This window comes from Helianthus annuus, chromosome 1 (assembly GCF_002127325.2).
Source record: "Helianthus annuus cultivar XRQ/B chromosome 1, HanXRQr2.0-SUNRISE, whole genome shotgun sequence".
Taxonomy (NCBI): Eukaryota; Viridiplantae; Streptophyta; class Magnoliopsida; order Asterales; family Asteraceae; genus Helianthus; species Helianthus annuus.
In genome coordinates this window covers 21041159-21051136 of record NC_035433.2, presented here as the reverse complement: position 1 = coordinate 21051136, position 9978 = coordinate 21041159, and positions in this window count along the sequence as shown.

Here is a 9978-nt window from a genome sequence, read left to right as displayed (position 1 = left end):
GTATATATCGATCCCTAATAGAAGTCACTTATATCCTAATTTAGTACAACTTAAAGAAATTCATCCTCAACTACGTTGAATAAAAAATAATTTGAACGTACAAATTTACCATATAGATTTTTACCAAAATTTAATATAATTCTTATATATAGTTGATCTATAAAGTGGGATGTTTGCTCAGCTCTTCCATGTATTGTACTATTTATTTCAAGGGTCATATACTAAGGAGATAGTATTTGGTAGGAAGGTTAAGAAGCAATTATATTCATTAGATGTAAAGTACAGTTTCAGTCCTTGAGGTTTACACTCAATCGCAGGTTCAGTCATCATTTCAAAAAATTCAACACTCTAGTATCTGACGTTGTCAATTTGATTCAATCAAAACTCTGCTCCAAACAGCCGTTAGTCAACCGCTAGTTGACCTGGGCATTATAGTCTTTTTACTTCCATAATGAAGGGTAATATGGTAATTTCTCAATTTAGAAATCCTAAAAACATATACCATCCCTAATCAAGCCCTCATTTGCACAATAATGTCCTTCCTTCTTCTCCAGTAAGCCACGCTAGTTGCAGGCCCGATTGAAGCTTTAGGACGACTATGGTTGGGGGTTTTCGGAGGGTAAGACCCGATGACATCTACATTGACCCTAAAGACTATTATGATAAGTTTTTTTGTCTCAGTTTTTAAAGTTTCATGTTGATTTGAGCATGAAATTTAAGGTTTAAAATGTCTACTAGGAACAGAGTGTCTTTGAGTTGTAATAAAATTTTGTTTATTTTTGGGTTTGACAGACAATGATGAACCTACAAAGTTCAGTACTAAGGTGTACCACGGTGGTGAGTTCAGTGACAGCCCTTGTCGATCATACGTGGGTGGTAAGTATAATTTCATCGATTGTCTTGATATTGATGATTTTGGCATGGACGTACTAGAGAAAATGGTTAAGCAGATTGGTTATTCTGTTGACATGGTGTTTTACTTCCATTTTAAAATTCCGTATGTATGTTTGGATTTGGGTTGAAGTGTTTGGCTAGTGATAGTGATTTTTTAAGCTTGTTTGAGCATGTCTGTGGTGGAGTAAAACTGATTGAAATTTAAGATGAACACTAGACGCCTCGTTTGTTGCTGACATCTTGTGATCAAGAAGTCATCACACAGAGTTCCCACTGTCCTCCTCTTGAAAGCCAAGATGCAGAAGTACATGATGATCCCTTTGTTGATCTGTTTGAATGTCATTACCATGATACTGAAAATGTAGATGAAGATGATCAGGAAGAGAGTGATCAAGCAGGTGAGGAGAATGAGGAAAATGATGATGAGGGAAGTGATGACCAGGATTTTGATGAAGAGGATGAGGAGGAACCTGTTTTACAAGAAAAAGAGCAAACAGATGGTGATGCAAATCTTAATGTTCAAGACGATCCTGATTATTGGGTAGAAGAGGATAATCCCTTGTATGATGTAGATGTTGACATGCAGAAATTCAGAAAGAACGTTGACTTTGATGTAGAGGAGAATGGAAGTGAGGAAGATCTGTTTAAGGATGGCCTCAAAGTGGATCTGGATCACTTTGAAATTGATACTGAAGATGATGATCAACCAGTCTTGGATAAGGCAAGGAAAAGATTGAGGAAGACTAGTAGATCTACATTGAAGTCAATTGGTCCTGATGTAGCACGTAATCCATTTTTCATCAGACAATTGATTCCTGATAAGGCAAAGCTTAGTAACGTGGTCAGAACATATGCTCTTGAGTCTAGGAGACAACTGCGTATTACCAAAAACGTCAGCCTAAGGTTTAGGGTGGTGCGCATGGGGAAAATCCTAGTTTGACAACTCCTCAAAACTGTGAGGACAAAACAGTCAACCTAAAACTTGTGAGGTAGGTAGGGTAAAAGAAGGCATTGATGAGGCATCCCCCAGAAAAATAAGGAGGAAACCATGTAAACCAACCTGTCCATGGGCGATGCAAATAAGCCGGCCCTCAACTGAAGATTACTGGTGCGTTAAAACATTGAAACATGCACACCAATGTCTGCAAACAAGGGAGCTTGGTCTGTACACCATGAGTTTCATTGCTAAAGAGGTGGAACCAATCCTACAGGAAAATCCAGACATTCACATGAGGGTTATTCAAGATCTACTAGAGAAGAAACACCTGGTTAAAGTATCACTACCGAAATTGTGGAGGGCTAAGAAGATTGCTTTGGAAACGTTAAACGGGGACTATAGGAATCAATATAGCCAACTCAAGTAGTACTGTGAGGAACTTGTTAGGGCTACGAAGATTCCTTCCATTGTTTGTTTGGTTGGTGATGACTCTTTTTGGAATGGGAATAAGAATGATATCATCTGTCGGTTTAATGTTGGTGGTTTGTGAGGGTTTTCTCATGTGTATTTTAGCAGTAAAAGGTACATAGGAGGAAATTTTGTTGCAGAAAAAAAACCCTTCAATTTTTAATACATTATGTAATGTTACTTTATTTGCATTACTTTTATTGATACACTTATGATTAATGTAATTAAAATTTTTCTACCCGGGTGATAACCTAGTATTATATGAATGGCTTGTTCTATTTACACCCCCTATAAAAACATCACATCCATCAATAACTTTTATTTTGTTTTTGGGTCGTATTATTGGCACACCTGACCCCTTAAATCGACACCCTCAATACGCATCGTATAGGCCTATACGATGCGTATTACTTTTTCAATTTCCAATAAAGACTGATGTGTCAGCTTTTGTCTTTTTGAGTAGACTTATACGGGTCGTATAAGCCTATACAGGTCGTATTGGTTAAGTTTTTTTTTTTTTTTTTATATATATTTCTTTATGGTTTTAACAAAGTTTTCGAAAAAAATATTTATTTTTTTAAATAAAAACTTCCTTAATTTTTTTTTAGAATACCATGTACAATGTAGAATAGTATAAATAAGGTATAGGTCATGTATGAGCATGGGTCGTATTGGTTAAGTCTTTTTTTTACCTTTTTTTATACATTTGTTTATGGTTTTAACAAAGTTTTCTAAAAAATATTTATTTTTTTAAATAAAAACTTCCTTAATTTTTTTTAAGAATACCATGTATAATGTAGTATAGTATAGATAGATGAGGTATAGGTCCTGTAAGAGCACGGGTCATATTGGTTAAGTCTTTTTTTTTACAGTTTTTTTATACATTTGTTTATGGTTTTAACAAAGTTTTCTAAAAGATATTTATTTTTTTAAATAAAAACTTCTTTAATTTTTTTAAAAAAATACCATGTACAATGTAGTATAGTATAGATGAGGTATAGGTCATGTATGAGCATATATAGGTGTAGTAAATGTTCCGTATATTTTTTTTATTTTTTTTAAAATACCATGTACAACGTGTAATCCAGAGATCGGTCTCGGGTGGGCATAAGATCCGTTGGCCCTATTATTGGATCTGTGACTCCATGGAAGATGTGATTAAGGTAAGTGTGCCGTAAAGTTGCAGCTGCGACAATCCAATGACTTTCTTCCCACGTGTCTGCACCGTGATCTTCATATTCTTGGTTCAATACCAACTCATCTTTAGTAGTGTTTGTTTGAGAACCTGATTCAGATACACAACGGTTCTCCAATTCCAGATCATTAAGCAATTACACAACGGTTCTCTAATTCCAGAGCAGTAATGTAAGAAGAAGCGTTAAGATAACGGACATCAAGCTCAAAAAGAAAATTTGTGTTTCCCATAGTCACAAACGATTGCGGTTTGTATTTCGCATAGCCACCGTTTATGTAGTAAAAATCGGTTGCGGTTATCTTTCAACATAAGCTAAAATACTCTAAAATACGAAAAAAAAACTCTAAAATACGCAAAAATACAATAAAGTACGCTAAAATGCGATAAAATACGATAAAATACATGAAAATATGCTAAAATACGCTGCAATATGTTAATATAGGTCATATTACGAAAAAATACATGAAAATACGTTGAAATACGCCGAAATACGTAAAAATACTTTAAAATAGGTTAAAATAAGCTAAAATACGTTAGAATACGTTCAAATACGTCAAAAATACTATAAAATACGCAACAATATGTTAGAATACGTCAAAATAGGGAAAAATACGTCAAAATACGCGACTAATGATATTTCCACACACGTATACATATAACACGGAACTATGCAGTTGTAACACCCCGTGTTTCGGAAGTCAAAGTCAAAGTCAAGATTGAAGTCAAAGGAAGAAAAGATTGCTAATTGCGATCTGTCACTCCTTGCTCAACTACTGTTTTGACTTCTTTGACTTGTAGATAATCTAATTATTTTATCGCTTTAGTTGTATTATGTGGAGTACTTGTTAATAATCGAGGTTTGATCGCTATTTATCGCATGTCGCTTATCGCATCGCAATCGCATTCGCGCCTGGAATTATAGGTTATGTATATTGTTTTACGTGTGTGTGGTACTTATGTGTACTTGTGCATGTTTACTTTATGTCTTGTGGTGATTAATCGAAACGCAATCGCAACTCTATCACAATCGAATCGCAAACGCTAAACGCCAGTTAATTATGATGATTGTATGTTAGATATAGTATTTGTGTGTTTTTCATTAATCTTTCGCATCGCACGCTCGAAACGCATCGCAACGCTCAACTCGCGAATCGAAACGACAAAACTCAACATGCCGGACACCAGTATCGAGTGGCCGCCCGATCGAGTGGCCATCCGATCGGATTGCCATCCGATCGGTGACCTATCAGATCCATGTGCCCTTTCCCTTTTTGGCAACCTATAAATACCCTCACTTGTCACATCACTTGATGTGACAACTCTCCACTCGACCCAGCCGCACTTCAGCCTTCTTTCTCTCGATTTCTCGCGATTCTTGTAAGTTTTCAACCTAAATCTTGTACTTTTATGATCTACACGCACTTCTTCATATTTTTCTCTTTTGAATCTTAACTTTAAACCGTGAAATCAGTGGATTTGAGGTGTTCTAGGGTGATGTCATCATGGAGTTCTTATGAACTTCAAGTTTTGGCATCATTCCACCAAGAACAACTCAGATCTGAAGGATTTCCACATGAATCAACAATGTTTTCACATAGATCTACACATATTCGTGGATAACAGGATTAAAAGACGATTTTCTAACTTTCTTTCAACTCTTTTACACTCAATGCACTCAAAACCGATAGAATCGGAGCTCGTTCTGATCTTCTACTCCTTCTTAGTGATGAGTCGGTTCAAGATCTGGTTTCTATCAAAGAGACTACTGATTTCGGGTTAAACATGAAAAACCGTCTCGAACAGTTAACTGGTCATACTAGGGTGGTTCCTATCCGATCGGGTCACTTAAGTCTTGACGAGGTTTCTGTTGTTTAGCACGTTATCACACCGTCTCGATCAAAACTGCAAAACTTTCACACAATCAAGTGTCAAAGACGATCAGGTCTTTGGGACGGATTCCCGTCCGATCGGACAGCCATCCGATCGGCTTACACTTGGTTCCACACTTAAACTTCTATTTCAATTTCTCAAGGATCTGGACGTCGAACGGATTGCCGTCCGATCGAACGACCACCCGACAATGGGACGTTTGGAACTTCAACGCTTAAACAATTTTCAACATGTTCAGTAACCAACGAATTGCCACCTGATCGGATTGCAACCCGATCGAGTGACAACCCTGCTGTGAACTTGCTCTCACTAAGTGTCCTACCAATAGGATCGTCACCCGGTCGAACCGCCGTTCGATCGATCAACCTGAAGGGTAGAGATACTTCTCTGTTTTCAAAATGCTACAACGAAAACTTCAAAGTCATCATACACAAACACATCCTTACCAAACAAGATGTCAATCCAATCGAATGGCCATCCGATCTGATGACCATCCGAACGGATTGACATTCGATCGACTGTCCATCCGATCAGATTGCCATCCGATCGGATTACCATCTGACACTTGGTGCAAAGTACCGTTTATTGCACCGTTTTACGCGCCACTTATCGTTTATGCTATCGTTAACTATTCAGGCTAATCTCTCTCAGCGCTCCCTTCAATCCAAGAGAGTGTTTACTTGTTAAACACAATCTGTGAGTATACTCGATCCCTTTTTGCTTTACGCACTTTTGGGTGTTACATACGTTATCTATATTCAAATCACAATCTACACACAACGCAAACACTATTTATACGCTGACCTTTATTGCATGCTACGTGTTATTCGATGAATGCTTGTATGTTATGTTAACACAGTGATTGTTGCCTGACTCCTTAGCAACGATAGTACTATAGTTTGGACTCAACACCTATCGTGGACAGGGGTTGTTAAGGGCTTTACTTCACGTGTCCCAGTGGGGATATGTGTTGCGCATTCTACAACTCGCAGTCACGTCTGTGCATATTTCTCTGTCGATAACCTACTTGCCTTCACATTATACATGATTACATGCTGGTTATGTGTAAACTATTTTGAACTCTATTACTATTATCAAACTTGTATGCTCACCTTTACACTATGTGTTTTGACCTCTATTTTAACGTATGTGACAGGTGTTTAGGATGCTATCTGCTAGGATGCTTGCTATGTAGAATCAAGTTAGGAAGAGTCTAGAAATAAACAAACAATTTATTTATTTTGAATCTGAGTTGTCGGAACAGAATTAGTTGTCTTTGAATTGTCTGTAATAACTAGGCTACTTGTTACGTCATGGTATGGGACGTGATGCTTAAATAATTGGTAATCGTAGTTGTTATGGAAATTTCTGGACAATCTGTTTCGCTCAGTGCCATGCCCCGATGTTTCCGTCATCGGTTGGGGTGTGACAGATTGGTATCAGAGCCATAACTATAGGGAATTAGGCAAGACTCGACCTAGTCCGGGTCGATGTCTTACAAACGACCTAGTATATTGTCTAAGTACCCACAGACCGACTTGTACATGCCCTTTAGGGGCTTTGTACGAGCTTACTTGCTATATCCCGCTATTCTCGCTTACACTACACTATCACTGCACTCTAATTTTTGAAAATGAATGAGTGATCAGGTCAAGATTAGGTGTGAAAACCGCAAACTCTCGACTAAATCGCTTGTTCGCCCAACATTTTATCTATAAACAGGAGAATTTGCGTTGAATCAGGAGTGAAATCCGTACTTTTACGCAGAATTTCTTCTCTATTTTTATCAAAACAGGAACGAAGTGGTTAAGTCAGGGGTGAAACCCGAACCTTGATGACTTGTTCCGTACTCTATTTTGGTTTTACAAAACTCTCACCAAAGTCTCGACGGACTCCAACGACTAGAGGTCACACTGAAACTGGAAGGATGCGTGCCGTTCGCCAAAAGTCGAGGCGAGAGCATAGTCCCGAAAGCCACAGTGTGTACCAAAGGTCCTTGTGAATAGTCGAATCACTTTGGGTAGTCGAAGTCTATCAAGCCTTAGACAATCTATCCTTGATTTCAATCTCGCATTTGCTAATATTATGTTTTCGATTCTCAGCCCGCAACTGCCGACTCTCTGATATTTGTCACTTTTATGTGAAATTTTATGTGATTATGTGGTTTTTACCTGTTTTATGAGTTTCGATTTTGGTGATTTTTTCGTTTTTGCTCTGATCGACACACACAACCCGCACTGCACATCTATCTCAAAATGCTGACAAATCGTTGCTACTTGTGGATGATCGCATGTTATGTTACTCGCTGTGTACTCGCTAATCGCAATCGCTATTCTCGAATGCGCGCGGACTTTGAATGATAGGTTTCTATATTCTGACTGCCTCTTGTGCTTCTGTTCCTTACGTGCTTACGTGTCACACCCCAAAAATCCACCATGCGGAGTATCACCGCTTGGAAGCGTGACATGACCAGGATCGAGCCACCAATCATATTGAACGACGTAATTATGTAAATAAACCAACCACAATACAATTGGTGACCAAAAGAAAGTAATTGAATTTAAGTTAACAGCGGAAGCATAAAACGTAAAACTAAAGCATAAGTTCATAGTTCATAAGTTTAAAGACCAAAACATAAGTTCCATAAGTTCATAAAGTTTATTTATTAAGCACGGGACCTAATAGTCCACATCCCACAACGACCTCCTCCTCATGCAAGCTCCATAAGCATCTAACGACCTGTAAGGCATGTAACAACGAGTCAACAACAAAGTTGAGTGTGTTCACGTTTGGTTATTTAGTTTTAAGTTGTTTCCGGAAACATGGTTTGTCTTTTGCTGGCTTACTTGCCGTGGGGGTTACCCCATAGTTGAAAAATTGATTAACCAGTTCCTTCTTATTACCCAAACCATATTCATGATCAGTGGGGGCTTCCCCATGTGAACTACTAGACCGTTACCATATCGACCACTGACGAACAATAGTTGTGCCCTACGTCAATGTCTATCATCATTGACAGTTTGCTATAGTCCATTAGTACACGCCCGTCCGACTGGCACGTTGTGAGGTTTGTTAAACCTAATAGCGCTATTAACTAATGACCCGCTCGCCATTGGCCTCGGCGATTAAGTCGATATAAAAAGAGGGACTTCATGATAGAGTTTTGTCTAGTAAGTTTTAAGGTTGTTGTCCTACCCAAGGAGGACGAACGTATGTATTCTACCCAAGGAGAATACGCATGATTAATATTGGCATCCTACCTATGGAGGATGGCGGTACATATCCTACCCAAGGAGGACATGTAGGTTTCGTTTTAAATTCTTTAACCCATTCCCAACCACCGGGAATCCCATGCCTTAGAAAGTGTGTGAACTCACCTCGGTTTCCTCGGTTAGATTAATTACTCAAATAATCAGGAAATCAAGCACGTCCTAATAAGGTACAGATAACAATCAGTTTCTCATGCACAACATGTATCCTACGCACGGTTTATCTACTCATTACTTCTACCACGTACCACACAATTCAAATGTTAAGTTATATTATTTTACCCTCAAATAATATGTAACTATCTCACAAAATAATCAAGTATCCACACAAGTGCTCTAGTATAAAATATATATTCTAAATATGTATTTAATCATTTTACTTGTAAAAATCGACCTCCGATACTTTGTATTTTGTTACAAAAGTTATGGCGAAGTTTGTATTCGAAACACAAGTTATAAAATATACTTGTAACGCTTATTTAGAAAAATATTTTCTAAGTGTTGGAATTTTTAGAAAATTTCGCCAGAATTTCCTTTGTAAATGGAGGTGTCCATGCTAATGAGCATATCATTTTCTTTTCCAAAAATTATCCAACAATCATCAATCAACAATATAAAATCTTTACTTATCAATCTTTGTTAAAAACAAGCATTAATTTCTATATCATGAACTTGAAAGTTTATAAAAATGTGTAGTAACTTACTAGTGTATTTAGTAAGTTTTGTTACCCCTTAAAGTGTGATTGCTTCTTTAAAAACTCCATTTTAAAGAATATGAATCTTTACAACTTATGTTCATATTTTTCTAAAAATGCTTCTTCATGTATTTTTCTTGTTACACATGTGTTTCTTCACTTCGTTAATCACTAAAAATGATGTATATTTATTTAACAACCAAGATTTAGTAAACTTGTATTTTTGACTTGGTTTCTTGGTAAATCATACTTGAAATATTTAGATTTACAAGACTTTAACTTACTTTGTTCATTATTTTTACAAGAAGCATTATATTCATTCAAGTTCATGACTTTAGTGAGGATGATTCATAACTTTCAACATGTTCATCCTCTCATTTTGCTAGATTATGTTTTTAATCATGATCTAGCAAGACTACATGATGATCAACATCATTTCCACAAACAAACAAGAATCAACAAGCATATCAACACTAACACAACATGATTTCTTCATAACTTTAGCTTATGTTCATGTTTCAAGTTCAAGTTTCTTAGTGTTCTTTAAGTTTATCATCATGTAACCTATTTTAACCACTTAAATAAGATGAAATATGAAGTGTAGGAGGTTCTTGCCACTAGCTCAAGGCT